The 22,653-nt window shown below is 45.4% G+C and overlaps 1 protein-coding gene across 7 annotated transcripts in view; it reads left to right on the forward strand.

Moving 5' to 3' along the window:
* LOC123762303 (C-type lectin domain family 4 member D) overlaps positions 1-22,653 on the forward strand; it is a 118,868-nt gene that overhangs the window by 7,773 nt on the left and 88,442 nt on the right. For 6 of the 7 annotated variants that reach the window (XM_069300794.1, XM_045748760.2, XM_069300800.1 and 3 more), the window contains exon 2: positions 12,203-12,344. The gene's annotated coding sequence lies outside the window, so the exon portion shown is untranslated. Of the gene's footprint in view, positions 1-12,202; positions 12,345-15,825; positions 15,873-22,653 lie in introns of all 7 variants that reach the window. The other variant, XM_045748789.2, reaches the window with a different exon arrangement.

A 22,653-nucleotide genomic window follows, 5' to 3' on the forward strand; every position in this document is an offset into this window, starting at 1 on the left:
GTATGAGGGGTCCACTACCACAAACAGGTTGGGTATGAGGGGTCCACTACCACAAACAGGTTGGGTATGAGGGGTCCACTACCACAAACAGGTTGGGTATGAGGGGTCCACTACCACAAACAGGTTGGGTATGAGGGGTCCACTACCACAAACAGGTTGGGTATGAGGGGTCCACTACCACAAACAGGTTGGGTATGAGGGGTCCACTACCACAAACAGGTTGGGTATGAGGGGTCCACTACCACAAACAGGTTGGGTATGGGGGGTCCACTACCACAAACAGGTTGGGTATGAGGGGTCCACTACCACAAACAGGTTGGGTATGGGGGGTCCACTACCACAAACAGGTTGGGTATGAGGGGTCCACTACCACAAACAGGTTGGGTATGAGGGGTCCACTACCACAAACAGGTTGGGTATGAGGGGTCCACTACCACAAACAGGTTGGGTATGAGGGGTCCACTACCACAAACAGGTTGGGTATGAGGGGTCCACTACCACAAACAGGTTGGGTATGGGGGGTCCACTACCACAAACAGGTTGGGTATGAGGGGTCCACTACCACAAACAGGTTGGGTATGGGGGGTCCACTACCACAAACAGGTTGGGTATGAGGGGTCCACTACCACAAACAGGTTGGGTATGAGGGGTCCACTACCACAAACAGGTTGGGTATGGGGGGTCCACTACCACAAACAGGTTGGGTATGAGGGGTCCACTACCACAAACAGGTTGGGTATGGGGTACATAATAAATGAACTAACCTCTGTGCAGGAGGTGAGACGATCGACCGGTCCACAGAGCCAGTACAAGCACTCATTAAACAAATAAATAAAAACGGGAAGTACAGAATGTTGATGTACTTTTAAATGAAAATCCTACCCCACATCCTCCGCATGGTAATAACCATTACAGCAGCGCCCCCTCCATGATGGGGGGGGGGAACTCCAGTTAAGTCAACACCCCCCCCCACAACACACCCCCTCCCCACAACACCCCCTCCCCACAACACACCCCCTCCCCACAACACACCCCCTCCCCACAACACACCCCCTCCCTACAACACCCCCCTCCCCACAACATCCCCCTCCCCACAACATCCCCCTCCCCACAACATCCCCCTCCCCACAACACCCCCTCTCTCCATACCAGGATGTGGCCAGACTTGCAGCTGACCTTCACCGTCCTCGACTAGGAGTCGAGGACGCACGACAATATTTCGTCGTGCACTTTAACTTTAAGTATTGATCAAAAACATTATTAATTATAGTAACACATACACGTCTCATTGGGTGGGGGGGGGGGAGTAGGAGCATTGCTAGGATTTATTCATTTCTTTGCAAGTCCGTCATATAGCTGCAACAATGTAATAATTAAAATTACGAATAATTAAGCTTCTGACTTGGTTAAAATTTAATTTTCTTTAATATTGTTTAACCAAGTGTTTGCGAAACCCGATTGGTGACCTTAAGGCCCAACACTAAGATGGTAAAGTTAGGTCAAATAATCGAGCTAAGTTACATTAGGGTTGCCTAGGTAAAGTTAGTAGGCTAAGCAATGTAGTTTAACTAGGCTGTGCTAGACTAGGTAAGGTTAGGTAGGTAAAGCTGGATAGGCTATGTAGGTAAGGTTATGCTAGGCTAGGTAATGTTGGGTTAGGTTAGGCAAAGTTTGACTAGATTATGTTAGGTTAGGTAAGGTGAGGCAAAGTTTGATTAGAAGACCCAATTTTCACCTCATCCAAGCGTTTTAAGCAATGCTAATATATTCATCACTTACTTTAATAATTACCTGTTGTATGATTTTAGAATCTCTTTTGATGGATAGCATCTCGATGAAAAATAACATCATAATCACACACATAATGACGCAATCGTAGCAGCCGAATTAGGATGCTACAAAGATGAAATTGAACTAGCCTACTCCAAGTACTCTCCAACAGTAAATGATTGAATGACTGTAATAATTTCCCCTGTAAATTAATGTAAATATAATCTCTAAAAAATGTAAATCATTTAAAGAAAAATAAGTATAACATTTAGGGTTTAAAGTTCATGCTCTGTGATGATATGAAATACTTGTTTACTGAAAATTATACTACTGTATATGTAATGTAGTTTTGCCTTGTAAAATTTATGTATATATGATTTATATTGTATTTTATTAAGTAAAGATAAAAAATGACCCTTTAGACTTACCGGTATGAATTACTTGGGGCTTAACATTTCTTGTACTCTTGAGGATATGGTTAACCTTAGTCGGGGACAGGGACCCTGTTAGGCTTATTTAGATCCCCATAGGCTAACTATACTGACCTTTCATTCCCCATGCAACTCACAAGAGTCGTTTGATTCCTGATTATCTATATATACAAATTGCCCAAATATGCAGAAGAGGAGTCACGGTAACGTGGCTGAAATATGTTGAACAAACCCCACACTAGAAAGTGAAGGGACGACGTTTCGGTTTGGGGCTCACCATAGCCTGTGCTACATGGTCACTTCGTTCTGAGTAGCTAAATCTGAAACAACGAACAACAAGACGTTTCGGTCCGTCCTGGACCATTCTCCAGAACGGAATGGTCCACTACCGCCCACAGGATGGGTATGGGGGTCCGAAATGTCGTCCCTTCACATTCTAGTGTGTGGTTTGTCCAAATACTTTTGTCTTGCCCCGGGAATCGGCTGCCGATCACACGTATAAATAACCATCCTTCGAGATTTGGATTTGAATATGAGTGTAGCGCCCCCCATGGGGTCTAGAGAAAGAGTGTAGCGGCGAGGCTACCAAACGGCGATTTTCTCACAGTCTGTGTAGATGTCACCCACAGTTGTTTACATAGGTACCAGACATAGCATTTGAACATCGCTCTCGGTTACTATGTAAATAAGTTGAAGCCAGCCGTTTGTAAGTGCTAAAATATGCAATGAATTAATTTTAGATGGAGTGATAAGTGAGGCAAGAACCACAACAAATAATTTGCAACGAGTTTCTGCTCAACAACTATGATAATATTCGCAGATGTCTGACTCAGAAAATAAACAAATATGGTCAAGCTGTCAGGTTGTGGATTTTATGGCTTGGCGTCGTCCCGGATAGGGAGTGTCCGTATAAATGAGGAAGGAGGGAACGGAAGAGCGAGAGGAGTGGAAGCCTGGTGTCCGGTATTCTTGCTCAACACACCGAACTATCCGATCAGTATGTGCACAGTGAGGCACCGTACGGCTGTAAATCCTCTTGAAATTATGTAGTAAAGGCTGGTTAATTAGGAACCTTCCTCACGAAGAGTGATTAAAAAAACTTAATCTACAGTGTCTAGAAAGGCATCCATTAAGAGGGGCATATCTTGAGATGATTTCGGGGCTTTAGTGTCCCCGCGGCCCGGTCCTCGACCAGGCCTCCACCCCCAGGAAGCAGCCCGTGACAGCTGACTAACACCCAGGTACCTATTTTACTGCTAGGTAACAGGAGCATAGGGTGAAAGAAACTCTGCCCATTGTTTCTCGCCGGCGCCTGGGATCACACCCAGGACCACAGGATCACAAGTCCAGCGTGCTGTCCGCTCGGCCGACCGGCTCCCTGGCTTGAGCGAAGTGTTTGCGTGGATTAAACAGTTCATCGAGAAAGATATTAATTGGATGCTAAAAATATTAACCCAAGATCGACCACAAGAAAAATACTCAAATTGGATAATTTTTTATTTATAAAATAAGTAGGTAGACACGGAGATTGGATAGCAGAAGTGCTCAGCAAGTTAAAAGCCAGCATTACACTGCTGCTTTGTAACTTGTTGAGCAAGTTACCACTAGCATACTCAATGGAAAGTTGCAAGATTGGACAGATATGAGTGAGCGTGGTTGAACACACACACACACACACACACACACACACACACACACACACACACACACACACACACACACACACACACACACACACACACACACACACACACGAGAGGGAGTGGTTGAACACACACACACAAGAGGGAGTGGTTGAACACACACACACAAGAGGGAGTGGTTGAACACACACACACGAGAGGGAGTGGTTGAACACACACACACAAGAGGGAGTGGTTGAACACACACACACGAGAGGGAGTGGTTGAACACACACACGAGAGGGAGTGCTTGAACACACACACGAGAGGGAGTGCTTGAACACACACACGAGAGGGAGTGCTTGAACACACACACGAGAGGGAGTGCTTGAACACACACACGAGAGGGAGTGGTTGAACACACACACGAGAGGGAGTGCTTGAACACACACACGAGAGGGAGTGCTTGAACACACACACGAGAGGGAGTGCTTGAACACACACACGAGAGGGAGTGCTTGAACACACACACACGAGAGGGAGTGCTTGAACACACACACACGAGAGGGAGTGCTTGAACACACACACACACGAGAGGGAGTGGTTGAACACACACACACAAGAGGGAGTGCTTGAACACACACACGAGAGGGAGTGGTTGAACACACACACACAAGAGGGAGTGGTTGAACACACACACACGAGAGGGAGTGCTTGAACACACACACGAGAGGGAGTGCTTGAACACACACACGAGAGGGAGTGCTTGAACACACACACGAGAGGGAGTGCTTGAACACACACACGAGAGGGAGTGCTTGAACACACACACGAGAGGGAGTGCTTGAACACACACACGAGAGGGAGTGCTTGAACACACACACGAGAGGGAGTGCTTGAACACACACACGAGAGGGAGTGCTTGAACACACACACGAGAGGGAGTGCTTGAACACACACACGAGAGGGAGTGCTTGAACACACACACACGAGAGGGAGTGCTTGAACACACACACGAGAGGGAGTGCTTGAACACACACACGAGAGGGAGTGCTTGAACACACACACACGAGAGGGAGTGCTTGAACACACACACACGAGAGGGAGTGCTTGAACACACACACACACGAGAGGGAGTGGTTGAACACACACACACAAGAGGGAGTGGTTGAACACACACACGAGAGGGAGTGGTTGAACACACACACACAAGAGGGAGTGGTTGAACACACACACACGAGAGGGAGTGCTTGAACACACACACGAGAGGGAGTGCTTGAACACACACACGAGAGGGAGTGCTTGAACACACACACGAGAGGGAGTGCTTGAACACACACACGAGAGGGAGTGCTTGAACACACACACGAGAGGGAGTGCTTGAACACACACACGAGAGGGAGTGCTTGAACACACACACGAGAGGGAGTGCTTGAACACACACACGAGAGGGAGTGCTTGAACACACACACACGAGAGGGAGTGCTTGAACACACACACACGAGAGGGAGTGCTTGAACACACACACACACGAGAGGGAGTGCTTGAACACACACACACACGAGAGGGAGTGCTTGAACACACACACACAAGAGGGAGTGCTTGAACACACACACACACGAGAGGGAGTGCTTGAACACACACACACGAGAGGGAGTGCTTGAACACACACACACACGAGAGGGAGTGCTTGAACACACACACACACGAGAGGGAGTGCTTGAACACACACACACACGAGAGGGAGTGCTTGAACACACACACACACGAGAGGGAGTGCTTGAACACACACACACGAGAGGGAGTGCTTGAACACACGCACACACGAGAGGGAGTGCTTGAACACACACACACACGAGAGGGAGTGCTTGAACACACACACGAGAGGGAGTGCTTGAACACACACACACACGAGAGGGAGTGCTTGAACACACACACGAGAGGGAGTGCTTGAACACACACACGAGAGGGAGTGCTTGAACACACACACGAGAGGGAGTGCTTGAACACACACACACACGAGAGGGAGTGCTTGAACACACACACACGAGAGGGAGTGGTTGAACACACACACGAGAGGGAGTGCTTGAACACACACACACGAGAGGGAGTGGTTGAACACACACACGAGAGGGAGTGCTTGAACACACGCACGAGAGGGAGTGCTTGAACACACACACCCACAAGAGGGAGTGGTTGGTGGTTGTGCGTGGCTACATATAAATAGGAAAATAGCCCTCGCATTAGCTAATAGACCTTTTGTATTTTTTATTAACACATTTAGGTACATGTGCATTTGTGCAGCTGCCCTAGCCTATATGAAGGGCAGTACAGCGTGTCACAAATAGCTAGCTACGTGATGCTAAAATTCCCATCACACAGGATGGTTAGTCATAAAGAGGCAAGTGATCAATAGTCTTCACTGGCAGACTCTGGATGCATTGCAGGATCAAGTATAACATTTGGGGTTTAAGGTTCATGTTCGCTGATGATATGGAAAATTTGCTTACTGAGAATTGTATAAAATATATAAAAATGTAATAATTTCCCCTGTATTTTAATGTAAATTTATTCTCCAATTTTTGTAAATCGTTTATAGGTAAATAAGTATAACATTCAGGTTTTTTTTTTTTAAAGATCTTGTTCTGTACTACTGAAACACTTGTTCACTAAGAATTGTAATGTATAATTGCCTTGTAAAACTTATGTATATGTAATTTATATTGTATTTTCTTAAGTAAAGAAAAAAAAATAAGATATCATGAACACAAGAGTGAATAAGGTAACAGTGATACTGAAAGTCCCCATCTCGCAGGATGGTTAGCCATACAGGGCCATATGTTCAGTAGCCTGCACTGGCAAATTTTAGGTGCAATATGAGGATATCTTCAAGAACACGAGAGTGAATAAACTAATTGTAAAGCTCCAGGTACCTCATACCAACGGGTCTGAATGGTTTGATATCTGGGCATTTATAAGATAACTGATGTAGTGTGCAAGATCACTACCCAGTTCCTGCTCACAGAGTTTGCACCTGGAGTGCTCAGGATTAGGATATCCGTCACCTGTAGCCGTCACCAGGTAACGGTAACCCAACCTGATCCTGGCAACCACTGTGTCGCACAGTCTGGTCCACAATTTGTGCTGCCCATGAACATAGGTTTCTGATCTGAACAAATCAATTAAATGAAAATTCAAATTCCAAGAACCCTCCGCCTTCCTCTCCCTCTCCTCTCCACTCCCCTCTCCTCTCCACTCCCCTCCCCTCCCCTCCCCCTCCCTCTCCTCTCCTCTCCCCTCTCTCTCCCTCTCCCCCTTTTTCTCCTTCCCCATCCCTCTCCCCCTTCTTCCCTCTCACTCCCTCCCTCTTTCTCCCCCTCTCTCTCTCTCACACCTCTCTCTCTCTCTCTCTCTCTCTCTCTCTCTCTCTCTCTCTCTCTCTCTCTCTCTCTCTCTCTCTCTCTCTCTCTCTCTCTCTCTCTCTCTCTCTCTCTTTCTCTCACCATATCATCTCCCCCAAGCCAGCACGAGCTGATAGATCGAGGTAGAGGCGGAGTCGGGTCCTCCCTCAGTCCTGAGAGGAAACTGGGTAACGTTGTCTGAGTGGATGAGGGAGAGAGGGCAGAAGAGGAAAGGGGAGAGAAGGATGATGGGACAAATAGAATGGTGCGATTGAAGGAGGTATTGGGAGGGAGGGAGGAGAAAAATAGGACTTGGCGGGGAATATGAGGACAAATATCTGGGGGTGGGTGCAGGGAAGGAATTGTGCCCAATCACGTGGGCCATCAGGGATTGGATGCTGACCTACAAGAAGCGAACCCTCCGCTGTACCGACCAGTCCAAGTGAATAGATAATAGGGGTAAATAGATAATGAGGGAGATATGGATGAAAAATGAGGGAGGGTAGAAATGAACCATAGACGATTAAATAAAGAAAATGGAAATATAGAAAAAGGAAGAGTAAGAGGTAAATAATGATCGAAGAATCTGAAAATAAATAAAATGAAACAGGAGTATTTAGTATAATGGGAAAGGCCTACTAGAGTGTGAGAGAGGGAAGGGGTACGAGGAGGAAGGAGAGACAAGGAGAGGGAAGGGGAACCAAAGAGAAGGAGGAGAGGAAAGGTTCACGAGAGGAAATGGAATTTGGGAGATGGCCAGACCCGCCACTTGTCTTTGTCTCTGGTGCTGGAGCCTGGGAGAGGAAGGAGGGGGGGAGGGAGAGAGAGAGAGAAGGGGGGGGGTTGAGAGAAGGGAGGGGGTGAGAGAAGGGGGGGTGAGAGAAGGGAGGGGGTGAGAGAAGGGGGGGGGGTGACAGAAGGGAGCGCAGAAGTGCAAGAGGAAGATCAAGGGAAGTGTGAAAGAGTGGTAAGACGAGGCTAAACGGTAAAGAGATTCATAGGAATTGTAGTATGAGAAAGAGACGGGAGAGAAAGGGAAGTGCTTGAGAGAGAAGTGAAAGGGAAGTGTAAGAGAAGGGGGCAGGGGAATGGGAGTGCAAGAGAGGGGGCAGAAGAATGAAAGCGTGTGAGAGACAGGGGAGAGAAGGGAAGTATGGGGAGAGAAGGGAGTATCTTAAGTATGAGAGGGAAGGGATAGAAACGGAAGTGTAGTTTGAGCTCGTAATAATACCTAACAATAAAACACTGCGGGCTCACCATAGCCCGTGCTGCTTGGAACTTTTTGTTTCGGGTAGCGAATCTTAAACAACAACCTAACATTACATACAATTCTAATATATCATAATTAATTTATATTCATAAAATACCGATTTTGAATACACCATAACGTTAAAACTGACGAGTGTGTGTATTGGGTGCATAATAAAGAAAGAAATTGAATTGGTTGCAGCTTGGATGATAGCCCTAGGATGGGTGGTGTTTATGAGTATGGACTCTTTAACCCTACCTCAGGCTATGAAGACCTCATATACGCATTCATAAATTTTAATGTTGCGTGTATTAAAATTTTAACATTTTCTAATGTAAATTAATGGTATATATATATATATATATATATATATATATATATATATATATATATATATATATATATATATATATATAATATATATATATATATTGGTGTATACTGGCAGCAGGTTTTCTTTTATGCATGTCTCATTGACTATGACAGCATATTCCGTATTTACTATTTTCTGATTTAGGGCTTCTATCCCTCTTACTAATGCTCTTGTATCAGGGTTCAGCTAGAGAAGTCATGTTGTTTTTAGGTGAAGAAAAGAATTGAATAACTGAAGAATATATTACACTAATTACAAAATCGCACAACGTTTATATATATATATATATATATATATATATATATATATATATATATATATATATATATATATATATATATATATATATATGTCGTACCTAGTAGCCAGAACGCACTTCTCAGCCTATTATGCAAGGCCCGATTTGCCTAATAAGCCAAGTTTTCATGAATTGTTTTTCGACTACCTAACCTAACCTAACCTAACTTTTTCGGCTACCTAACCTAATCTAACCTGTAAAGATAGGTTAGGTTAGGTTAGGTAGGGTTGATTAGGTTCGGTCATATATCTAAGTTAATTTTAACTCCAATAACAAAAATTGACCTCATACATAATGAAAAGGGTAGTTTTATCATTTCATAAGAAAAAAATTAGAGAAAATATATTAATTCAGGAAAACATGGCTTATTAGGCAAATCGGGCCTTGCATAGTAGGCTGAGAAGTGCGTTCTGGCTACTAGGTACGACATATATATATATATATATATATATATATATATATATATATATATATATATATATATATATATATATATATATATATATATATATATATATGCAAACAAGCCTGAATGGTCCCCAGGACTATATACAACTGAAAACTCACACCCCAGAAGTGACTCGAACCCATACTGCCAGGAGCAACGCAACTGGTATGTACAGGGACGCCTTAATCCGCTTGACCATCACGACCGGACATAAGGAAGTGATAGCCGAAGCTATTTGAACCACTTCCCCGCCGGCACTCGGATAGTAATCTTGGGCATAGCATTTTATCAAATCACCTCATTCTTTGGGGCACACGTGAGGAACACAAATGCAAACAAGCCTGAATGGTCCCCAGGACTATATACAACTGAAAACTCACACCCCAGAAGTGACTCGAACCCATACTGCCAGGAGCAACGCAACTGGTATGTACAGGGACGCCTTAATCCGCTTGACCATCACGACCGGACATAAGGAAGTGATAGCCGAAGCTATTTGAACCACTTCCCCGCCGGCACTCGGATAGTAATCTTGGGCATAGCATTTTATCAAACCATACCTGGCAGTATGGGTTCGAGTCACTTCTGGGGTGTGAGTTTTCAGTTGTATATAGTCCTGGGGACCATTCAGGCTTGTTTGCATTTGTGTTCCTCACGTGTGCCCCAAAGAATGAGGTGATTTGATAAAATGCTATGCCCAAGATTACTATCCGAGTGCCGGCGGGGAAGTGGTTCAAATAGCTTCGGCTATCACTTCCTTATGTTCGGTCGTGATGGTCAAGCGGATTAAGGCGTCCCTGTACATACCAGTTGCGTTGCTCCTGGCAGTATGGGTTCGAGTCACTTCTGGGGTGTGAGTTTTCAGTTATATATATATATATATATATATATATATATATATATATATATATATATATATATATAGATATATAGATATATATATAGATATATATATATATAGATATATATATATAGATATATATATATATATAGATATATATATAGATATATATATAGATATATATATATAGATATATATAGATATATATATATATAGATATATATATAGATATATATATATATATATATATATATATATAGATATATATATATATATATATATATATATATATATATATATATATATATATATATATATATATATATATATATATATATATATATATATATATATGTCGTACCTAGTAGCCAGAACGCACTTGTCAGCCTACTATGCAAGGCCCGATTTGCCTAATATGCCAAGTTTTCCTGAATTAATATATTTTCACTAATTTTTTTCTTATGAAATGATAAAGCTACCCATTTGATTATGTATGAGGTAATTTTTTTTATTGGAGTTAAAATTAACGTAGATATATGACCGAACCTAACCAACCCTACCTAACCTAACCTAACTTATCTCTATAGGTTAGGTTAGGTTAGGTAGCTGAAAATGTTAGGTTAGGTTAGGTAGGTTAGGTAGTCGAAAAACAATTCATGAAAACTTGGCTTATTAGGCAAATCGGGCCTTGCATAATAGGCTGAGAAGTGCGTTCTGGCTACTAGGTACGATATATATATATATATATATATATATATATATATATATATATATATATATATATATATATATATATTAGAATTTGATGTATAATTGAGCCTAGATTAGGAGATTGGTTAGGTTAAGTGTTTAGGTTGTATTGGTAATTATTTTTATTTCAACCCGTCCTCACTAGGCTGTTTAAAGCAGCGGCCGTCCTCCCCAGACGTATTCATACATTTTAACATACTGTGTATGTTAAAATTAGGCAGAAGCAAATAGGCAGAGTTTCTTTCACCCTGATGCAAGTGTTCACCTAGTAGTAAATAGGTACCTGGGAGTTAGACAGCTGCTACGGACTGCTTCCTGGGGATGTGTGTGTATGAAAATTAGGATTAAAGACTTGCCCGAAACGCTGGTGACTGTACAAGAATGTAAGAACTCTTGTATATATATATATATATATATATATATATATATATATATATATATATATAAAGAAAATGATCGCCATCAGCATTCAGTCTGTTAATTTTTTAAAATATATATTAACATGTTTATTTTTAGAATTGTATGCATAGCTTACATGCATACCTGGAGGCCTGGTCGACGACCGGGCCACGGGGACACTAAGCCCCGGAAGCACCTCAAGGTATAAGCGTAGGGTAGGTTAGATGTTTAAGTTCTGTTGGTAATTATTTGTGTTCGTAGTACCTGGGTGAAACATTTATGTACAATTCGAACACAGAAAGAAAACAAAGCAAAGTTTGAGAACTTCGAACGTCATTAGTTGTGAGTCGCGTGTAAAGCGATTTTCATTAATAATAAAACATTGGGTGTTGTGGCTGGATTAACAAGCATTTTGTTTTGTTTAGGGGACGGGGTGGATGAAGCACCAGCTGGCTTCGAGCGAATACAACCCTTCACCCTGGCGGGTCAGATCATTAAGGTTTTAGTTACAGAAATGTCTCAGGTGTTACTGTGACAGGAACGTCTCAAGTGTTTCTGCAAAATCATCATCATCATCTCATAAGCTCTGCAAGTGTTTTAATTATTCCTTGTTTCTCTAGGAATGACATTAACGTCTTCTGTGAGGAATAAGCGTGAGACGAAGGCAGGAAACACCACTTCCTATGTAGGTGAGTCTCCCGCCCCAAGTCTGGCCCCACTGGACGAGGCATACCGCCCAGCGCCCTCATCTTTCTTGTCAAGGTAAGCTGCTCCTCCAGCCTCAAATGTCATTTATACCTGTACAGGTATTTTATGTTTAACTTGGCAGGCGTTGCTCGGACGACAGGGCAGCGTCTTCACTACACACTGATCTTCATTACTGTAGCTATCTCTATTATACAGTCATTATCAGTGTGACGACCACGTTGGTTACATGCTACCTGCAACACTAACCTTGCACACTGCACATGACCGTCCTCATCACTGTAACCTTGCGCCCTTCATCACCTTCTCTATCCTTCACCACCTTCCCTACCCTTCACCACCTTCCCTACCCTTCATCACCTTCCCTATCCTTCACCACCTTCCCTACCCTTCACCATCTTCCCTATCCTTCACCACCTTCCCTACCCTTCATCGCCTTTCCTACCCTTCACCACCTTCCCTACCCTTCATCACCTTCCCTATCCTTCACCACCTTCCCTACCCTTCATCGCCTTTCCTACCCTTCACCACCTTCCCTACTCTTCACCATCTTCCCTACCCTTCACTACCTTCCCCTACCCTTCACCTTTGCTACCCTTCACCACCTTCCTTACCCTTCACCACCTTCCCTACCCTTCACCACCTTCCCTACCCTTCACCACCTTCCCTACCCTTCACCACCTTCCCTACCCTTCACCACCTTCCCTACCCTTCACCACCTTCCCTACCCTTCACCACCTTCCCTACCCTTCACCACCTTCCCTACTCTTCACCATCTTCCCTACCCTTCACCACCTTCCCTACCCTTCACCACCTTCCCTACCCTTCACCACCTTCCCTACCCTTCACCACCTTCCCTACCCTTCACCACCTTCCCTACCCTTCACCACCTTCCCTACCCTTCACCACCTTCCCTACCCTTCACCACCTTCCCTACTCTTCACCATCTTCCCTACCCTTCACTACCTTCCCCTTCCCACCGCTGCCACCATTGTAACACGGGTTTGGTTCCTCTCTCTTTACTTCTCTACCTTCTACTCCCTCTACCCGTATTCTTACTTTTTATTCTCTACCAAGGGACTCCAAAACTTTTACCAAAGCCAACTCCACGCCACGTGGTCCTAAGACGATTGACCGACTTAGGATTCTACACCCAGTATGACGTGAGCTAAGCTCTGAGCAAAACCCTAGAGTCGCCTCTATGCTGCCACCACCAGACCAGCTCTACAGAGCAATGATCGAGGTCTGGATCGATCACGCTAATTACTCAACCTTGGGGCTTGATCCCCACTATATACGATGACCTTGAGTGTGGAATAAATTACACGGTAATGATAATTCCGACTCGATGTTAGAATCGGCGCCCAATACAACTCTGCCTCGTGTGGACCACGTGACCAGGACAAGTTTACACAAAAAAAACACATGGAAATAATGAAATGCAAAAATATTAACAAATTTAATTTATTAAAAGAAAAACTAAAACAAAATCTAAAAATGTTCACTCCCTATCACTTTAACACTCCCTACTTGACCTGAGTGGCAAATGAGAAGACTATCCCTATAATTAACAACAGCAACTATACCTTGGGCGACCACAGCTCTAGATGTTGGGGCTGGTCTTGGGGAGAGGTAAGATGGTTGGCCTCTTATCCCAGCTGCTACCGTTTCCACACTGATTTTTTCCTTGTCTGGACTACCCCAGACAGTATTGTATCCTTCCGCCTAGTCAAAGTCCTACCCAGTTACTAGCAAGGTTTAAGTTATAACAATTAACCTCTGTTGTACTTAATTGATCCAGACTGGTTGAATTATTTTACTGAATTAAATTACAAACATCTAACGGCAGAGCTGTTCCCGATCACAAAAATGGTTATTAAAACTTTGAGAAATATTAGACATGTCAACCCTGCTGACCTATGACCGCCGGTCACTCCGCTTTAGAAGTTAGATCTGATTCGTGACGTCACTGATGGTGACTTAAACTCAATAATTAGAATACTCTTGATATTGTATCCAGTACTATTATACAATACAATTTTAATGCAAAATGAATAAAGGCTAATTTTCTCTAAATTACTGAATACTATAGGATGATTCATTATACGCAGCTATGAACAAAGCGTTGGTTATTTCCACCGCGAATTCCCCTGGGGGTCAGGTCACCATGCGGCTCAGCTTCCCATTCTCTTTTGTCGATAAACCCCTCTGGATAATTCTTACAACAGCCTAGTTTGTTACATTCCCTACCCTTCACCACCTTCCCTACCCTTCACCACCTTCCCTCCCCTTCACCACCTTCCCTACCCTTCACCTTCCCTACCCTTCACCACCTTCCCTCCCCTTCACCACCTTCCCTACCCTTCACCACCTTCCCTACCCTTCACCACCATCCCTACCCTTCACCACCTTCCCTCCCCTTCACCACCTTCCCTCCCCTTCACCACCTTCCCTACCCTTCACCACCTTCCCTACCCTTCACCACCTTCCCTACCCTTCACCACCTTCCCTACCTTTCACCACCTTCCCTACCCTTCACCACCTTCCCTACCCTTCACCACCTTCCCTCCCCTTCACCACCTTCCCTCCCCTTCACCACCTTCCCTACCCTTCACCACCATCCCTACCCTTCACCACCATCCCTACCCTTCACCACCTTCCCTCCCCTTCACCACCTTCCCTCCCCTTCACCACCTTCCCTCCCCTTCACCACCTTCCCTCCCCTTCACCACCTTCCTTACCCTTCACCACCTTCCCTACCCTTCACCACCTTCCCTACCCTTCACCACCTTCCCTACCCTTCACCACCTTCCCTACCCTTCACCACCTTCCCTACCCTTCACCACCTTCCCTACCCTTCACTACCTTCCCTACCCTTCACCACCTTCCCTCCCCTTCACCACCTTCCCTCCCCTTCACCACCTTCCCTCCCCTTCACCACCTTCCCTACCCTTCACCACCTTCCCTACCCTTCACCACCTTCCCTACCCTTCACTACCTTCCCTACCCTTCACCACCTTCCCTCCCCTTCACCACCTTCCCTCCCCTTCACCACCTTCCCTCCCCTTCACCACCTTCCCTACCCTTCACCACCTTCCCTACCCTTCACTTCACCACTTTCCTTCATCTCAGTGTTTAGTAAACATCGTTACAGTTTTAACAGATAAACTACATGAGGGAAAGTAACATTTGATCACGTGTAAAGTAATGTTTTAGATGAATCTTAGTGAGGATGGAGTCAGGTATTTAGTGAGATTGGAAATTAGCATCATTTATCATTTCACGTAAAGGGGTGGCATGGGGCTCGACCCCTGGCCGACTATGACGGTCGACGACCAAAGACCCGTCACCCTGCAAAGTTTAGTGAGGCTGGCCACAAGCGTCTGGGCCCCCATCACTGAATACACGTGATCTTTTATAGCTATTGATGCATATGGATAAAAATGTGATTGTTTATATGCTTTATTTGTGCTGTGTGAGAATTGAAATGCTGTAAGTTGTTCACTGTTAATAATAATTGTCTTTGATGCCATTACAGGTAAGGGATAACAGCTCGTCGAGGGACACAACTCCGACAGTTTTAAGGTACGTTAATATTACCTTGTGTTTTGGTGACAATGTTATGGAGATGGAGCCAAGCCGGGGGGGGGGGGGGTGGTCATTACAGCTTACAGTGGTCGCTACAGCTTACAATGGTCACTACACCTTGGGCGAGCTGTAGTGACCATTGAGGAGCTCCGTGTACGAGTAGGCTACACGCCCTCCCATGATAACACCCTCACCAACACTAATACACTCCTCCAGCACTTCTTCACCGCCAAACACATTGAAACTAAACCTCATTGTTGGCATATTAAGATGTCCAGTAATAAATCACAACTTTATAAAAAGTGACAGTCGGATAACAGTCACTTTAGAGCCAAAATTCTCCCGTGTAAAAGGGTATAATTAAGTAGGATTAGGCAGGTGCTGAAGCATCGAGGAAAACCGTCTGAAGGGCAGCGTCAGCAGAGATACAGTATCGCCTGTGACAAGTGTGCATCTGGGTAAGGTCTTGTAGAGGTAAGGGGAGAGGGGGAGAAAGTATAGAGGTCAGGGATCGTGTGGTGAGGTGAAAAGGGGCCCCCGGAGTGAAGGATTCCTGAAGGGTAACTCTTCTCTCTTCGCTGAATCTGCGGAAGCTCCTTGCTAGATGAAATACGTGCAGGAAGGGGGGGACTGAGTGCAGACATCGAGTCACAACGGTGGTGAAGACTTGAGGACCAGACCACACATCAGAAGATAGAGAAACGAAGACGTTTCGGTCCGTCCTGGACCATTATAACGTCGTGCACATACGTCTTGATAATGGTCCAGGACGGACCGAAACGTCGTCGTGTCTCCATTTAATGTGGTGTGGGTTGGTTATCAAGGGGACTGGAGCTGGGCAGTCTTCGTGGACTGGGCCAGGGTGAAGTGCCAGTTTGTCTTCAGGGTACTGGGCAGACAGGTCTAGTGACAGGCATCTTGACGAAAGGAAGCGTTTGTCAAAACGCTTCTGTCCTCCCATAGGAGCCTAACCCCGCGACCTTTCAGTTGTGACCTAACTGCGCTTACCACTTCGCCACGAAGTTTTCAGCAGTGGTGGATCCACCTGTCCTGCATTAGTGATAGTACCTATAGCTACTATGGACGCGAGTACAAAGTACATACTGTTGTACTCCCTAAAAAAAATCCACATTTTGTACTATTAACTTAAAAAAAGGCCCCAAGAAAGTAATCAATATCTAACTCTTCCTAGGCCTAGCATATAGGAGAGGGTTATGGTATACTCTGTTCATTGTTAAACCATTTATAGTTCCACTGGTGTAGAATGTGCACTATTTTGGTGGTACAGAAGAGTGGACATGTGGGTACTGGTGCTGTCACTGGGAGAGCAGAGGACCTAGGGGAGGGAGCCAGGGGTAGGAGGGTCACTGACGATGCGTAGTAAGCCAGGTGATGCGTAGTGAGCTAAAAATTTAGTATATATGTTTGTGTGTATATAAATGTATATATATGTATGTATCAATATTGTAACTTTTTTGTGTAATGACATTTTCAAATAAAGTTAGATAAATATACACACATACCAAAAGAATAGGGGTGGTAGGAAAAGAAAATATCAAAGTGTTCAGGGAGGATCCACAAGGATCCATGAGGACCATGTATGTATACTGAGTACTCTTTAGTTTCTTCTCCGAGGCTATGGGTCCCTACACTTGCACCAGAGGTGGTACCCCTCCTATGTATGTATGTATGTATGTATGTATAAATCAATCAATAAATAATAATAATAATAAAAAAGTTAATAACCTTAAACAGAGCAACATGTGTGGAAGCATCGGAGTGTGTATATATGAATGCTACACAGTATTCATCTATGGACATCCATATATGGTGAAACACAAGTGAAGAACCTCTCACACACTCACAGCTCCCTGACAAGAGGGAGCCAGCTTAGCTTAGCTGCCAACACCCACACATGGTGTCAGCAAGGCGGACAGCCCGCCTCCTGTCATAACTCTCACTGTATTTCCCACTTCTATACTTCCCTTCACCTATGCCTCTCCTCCCTCTTTACTCCACCCCCCCCCACCCCTACCCCAAAAAGTAATGAGCTTTGACTCTGTGTTGGACAGTGTCATGTATAGTGAGCATCGCCGTGTGTATTGGGCAGTGTCATGTATAGTGTCATGTATATATATGTGTCATGTATCTTTCCGCTGACATCGCCGTGTCAGCGGAAAGAGGGGAGGGGGCAGGAGTAGGAAGGAAGAGAGACACAGAGAAGGAAGGAGAAGGCGAGAGGCAGGGAGAGTGCGTCACGGGTAGAAGGGTGAGGTGCGGAGGAGGGAGAGAGAGGGAGGGAGCGGGAGGAGGAGGAGTAAGAGAGCGTGAAGGGGTAGCGGGTGAGGAGAAAGGGAGGGAGGGAGACGAGGGGCAAGAGTCAAGTTCTTGCTTCAAGTTCGAGTCAAGTCAAGGGTAGTAGGGGTGAGGAGTGTGGGAGGGAGGGAGGGAGAGAAGGAGGGGCAAGAGAGAGCGTCATGGGTAGGGGGGGAGGGGGTGAGAAGTGCGGGAGGAAAATGGCGTATTGCGTAGTTGTCATAATCGATGGGGACCAAACGTGGCGAGTTTCACGTGTTGAGGCGGGAGGCGCAGTGTGGCTGTGCTGGTACACTGACTGGAGCACTTTACTGCCCGGAACACTGGCTGGAACACCGGCCGGAACACTGACTGGAACACCGGCCGGAACACTGGCTGGAACACCGGCCGGAACACTGGCTGGAACACCGGCCGGAACACTGACTGGAACACCGGCCGGAACACTGGCTGGAACACCGGCCGGAACACTGGCTGGAACACCGGCCGGAACACTGGCTGGAACACCGGCCGGAACACTGGCTGGAACACCGGCCGGAACACTGGCTGGAACACCGGCCGGAACACTGACTGAAACACTAATAAAATTGGCCGGAACACTGCCATGATCAAGGAAGCTCTAGTGACAACAGTTTATGTTATTTTACCGTGATTGAAGCGATGGGGGGCAGGGAACAGCCTGGTAATTCTCATTACTCGTTCACCCCTCGCAAACCCTCCCTCATAACCTATCTTCACCCTCGTAAACCCTCCCTCATATCTCATCATCCCCCCACAACTCACTCATAGTCCGTGCTTACAATCTGTCCTCCTGTATTTGTGGTGGGTGGTGTGGCTTGCACGACGTTTGTGGTGGCTGGTGTGGCTTACACAACGTTTGTGGTGGGTGGTGTGGCTTACACAACGTTTGTGGTGGGTGGTGTGGCTTACACAACGTTTGTGGTGGGTGGTGTGGCTTACACAACGTTTGTGGTGGCTGGTGTGGCTTACACAACGTTTGTGGTGGGTGGTGTGGCTTACACAACGTTTGTGGTGGGTGGTGTGGCTTACACAACGTTTGTGGTGGGTGGTGTGGCTTACACAACGTTTGTGGTGGGTGGTGTGGCTTACACAACGTTTGTGGTGGCTGGTGGTGTGGCTTACACAACGTTTGTGGTGGCTGGTGTGGCTTACACAACGTTTGTGGTGGGTGGTGTGGCTTACACAACGTTTGTGGTGGCTGGTGGTGTGGCTTACACAACGTTTGTGGTGGGTGGTGTGGCTTAAACAATGTTTGTGGTAGGTGGTGTGGCTTACACAATGTTTGTGGTGGGTGGTGTGGCTTACACAGCGTTTGTGGTGGGTGTTGTGGCTTACACAACGTTTGTGGTGGGTGGTGTGGCTTACACAGCGTTTGTGGTGGGTGGTGTGGCTTAAACAATGTTTGTGGTAGGTGGTGTGGCTTACACAGCGTTTGTGGTGGGTGGTGTGGCTTACACAATGTTTGTGGTGGGTGGTGGTGAGGAGAGGGTGAGAGAAAAGGGGGCGAGAGGGGACAGGGAGGGAATGGAGGGAGAGGGTAGAGTGGAGGAAGAGGCGGGTCAGAGAAACAATCGGGTAGAAGTCCATTCAAGACTCCAAAACACAAACACTGACTGAGGATCACACAAAAGCAGCGCACAGGAAATCAGTGTCACAGACTTTTAGAGGCTACGAAACCAAGTATAAATACAGAACTAAATAAAGGGATAAATACCATAGACAAATGCATGAAGGAACATATTCCTATGTCTGATCACACATTTAAATTTTAAATTTTGCCTGGAGGGGCGAGTTTATTGGGCAGCGTCACTCATCTTGTGAGTGGACACACCGCCATAGTGACAGTATTGGGCAGCGCCACTCATCTTGTGAGTGGACACACCGCCATAGTGACAGTATTGGGCAGCGCCACTCATCTTGTGAGTGGACACACCGCCATAGTGACAGTATTGGGCAGCGCCACTCATCTTGTGAGTGGACACACCGCCATAGTGACAGTATTGGGCAGCGCCACTCATCTTGTGAGTGGACATAACGCCATAGTGACAGTATTGGGTAGCGCCACTCATCTTGTGAGTGGACACACCGCCATAGTGACAGTATTGGGCAGCGCCACTCATCTTGTGAGTGGACACACCGCCATAGTGACAGTATTGGGCAGCGCCACTCATCTTGTGAGTGGACACACCGCCATAGTGACAGTATTGGGTAGCGCCACTCATCTTGTGAGTGGACACACCGCCATAGTGACAGTATTGGGCAGCGCCACTCATCTTGTGAGTGGACACACCGCCATAGTGACAGTATTGGGTAGCGCCACTCATCTTGTGAGTGGACACACCGCCATAGTGACAGTATTGGGCAGCGCCACTCATCTTGTGAGTGGACACACCGCCATAGTGACAGTATTGGGCAGCGCCACTCATCTTGTGAGTGGACACACCGCCATAGTGACAGTATTGGGCAGCGCCACTCATCTTGTGAGTGGACACACCGCCATAGTGACAGTATTGGGCAGCGTCAATCATCTTGTGAGTGGACATACCGCCATAGTGACAGTATTGGGCAGCGTCACTCATCTTGTGAGTGGACACACCGCCATAGTGACAGTATTGGGCAGCGTCAGTCATCTTGTGAGTGGACATAACGCCATAGTGACAGTATTGGGCAGCGCCACTCATCCTGTGAGTGGACACACCGCCATAGTGACAGTATTGGGCAGCCCCACTCATCCTGTGAGTGGACACACCGCCATAGTGACAGTATTGGGCAGCGCCACTCATCCTGTGAGTGGACATACCGCCATAGCAGCATGTACAACACTCCCCAATAGGAAGAAAACCCGCTGGGTTGTTCATCCTGTCACCTGATCACACATGATGTTCCTACACCCGGCAGCCACTGTTGCACTCGCAACACTGTAAACAAGATGCAACAACCGTTACAGTCGCAAACAACAGTTACAGTCTCCGTGGTGTAGTGGTAAGACACTCGCCTGGCGTTCCGCGAGCGCTATGTCATGGGTTCGTATCCTGGCCGGGGAGGATTTACTGGGCGCAATTCCTTAACTGTAGCCTCTGTTTAACGCAACAGTAAAATGTGTACTTGGTTGTAACAACGATTCTTCGCGGCAGGGGATCGTATTCCAGGGACCTGCCCGAAACGCTACGCGTACTAGTGGCTGTACAAGAATGTAACAACTCTTGTATATATCTCAAAAAAAAAAAAAAAAAAAAAAAAACTCCTACAACTTATAATACACAACTGACCGGCGCCGAAGACTACAGAGGTATTACAGGACGAGTTATTGGATTTATGCAAAACAGATCACGTCAGAAAAGGAGATAATCTAGTAAGGCAAACCAAAACGGACGACAGAAACCCAGAAACATTTTGGAAAAAATATAAAACTTGATGGAAGCCTGAACCGAGGAAACGTCTTACATCAAAACGCCTCGGAAAATAGGCTTTTTTTTCTACCACAGACGTGGCCACACATTTACAATGCTAACCAGCATATATACATTTTCTTCTGTCCTCCGTGGAAATAGGCTTTCAAAGGCAGAGAACAAACACCTAAATTTCAGAAGCATTGGGGGAGGAAAAATCAAAACAAGCTTGAGGAAAATGTTAATTTTTATCCCACCACAGAAAGATAAATCAGAAATCTAATTGATAGATTTGTTATAACATTACTAACGACGCAAACAATATTGTGTTCCACCTTATGAAACACATAACCATCGAAGAGGTAAAAAAATAAAGAAGAAAATAAAAATATTTCAAGAATAAGGCACCGAACAAAATACACAATATAATATACACGTATATTAAATGTAGGTCTTCCATACAAACACCACCTTACATACTTCTAAAACGCCATTATCAGATTAAATCCTAAGCCGAGAAAACCATAACTTTAACAGAAAATTACAGACTAATTTCCCTTCTCGAATAATCGGTATAAGGCAGAATAATCGAAAAAATAATTGACAAAAGTTTTAAAGTGTATGGAAGAGGAAAAAAGTATGATACCATGACGAAAAAACAGTGTAATAGTGCTCAGAGATATATCAAAAGCTTTTGATAAAAATCTGGCACGCAGGTCTAAATTACATGATATTGGAATATAGGGTTCGATCCACAGAGACGTAATGCAACACTATGCAGCTGCATAGACAGTGCAACAGCTGAGCTAGCAACCCACGAGTTTTCCCTGGAACACAACCCGCCAATCGGTTAACAACCAGGTACTCAATTACTGTTGGGTGAATAGAGGCGAACAATTATCTTGACCAGAGAACACTCTAGAAGGTGAAAGGACGACGACGTTTCGGTCCGTCCTGGACCATTCTCAAGTCGATTTAGAATAGTCCAGGACGGACCGAAACGTCGTCGTCCCTTCACCTTCTAGTGTGTGGTCTGGTCAACATACTTCAGCCAC

Source organism: Procambarus clarkii, chromosome 5 (assembly GCF_040958095.1).
Source record: "Procambarus clarkii isolate CNS0578487 chromosome 5, FALCON_Pclarkii_2.0, whole genome shotgun sequence".
Lineage (NCBI taxonomy): Eukaryota > Metazoa > Arthropoda > Malacostraca > Decapoda > Cambaridae > Procambarus > Procambarus clarkii.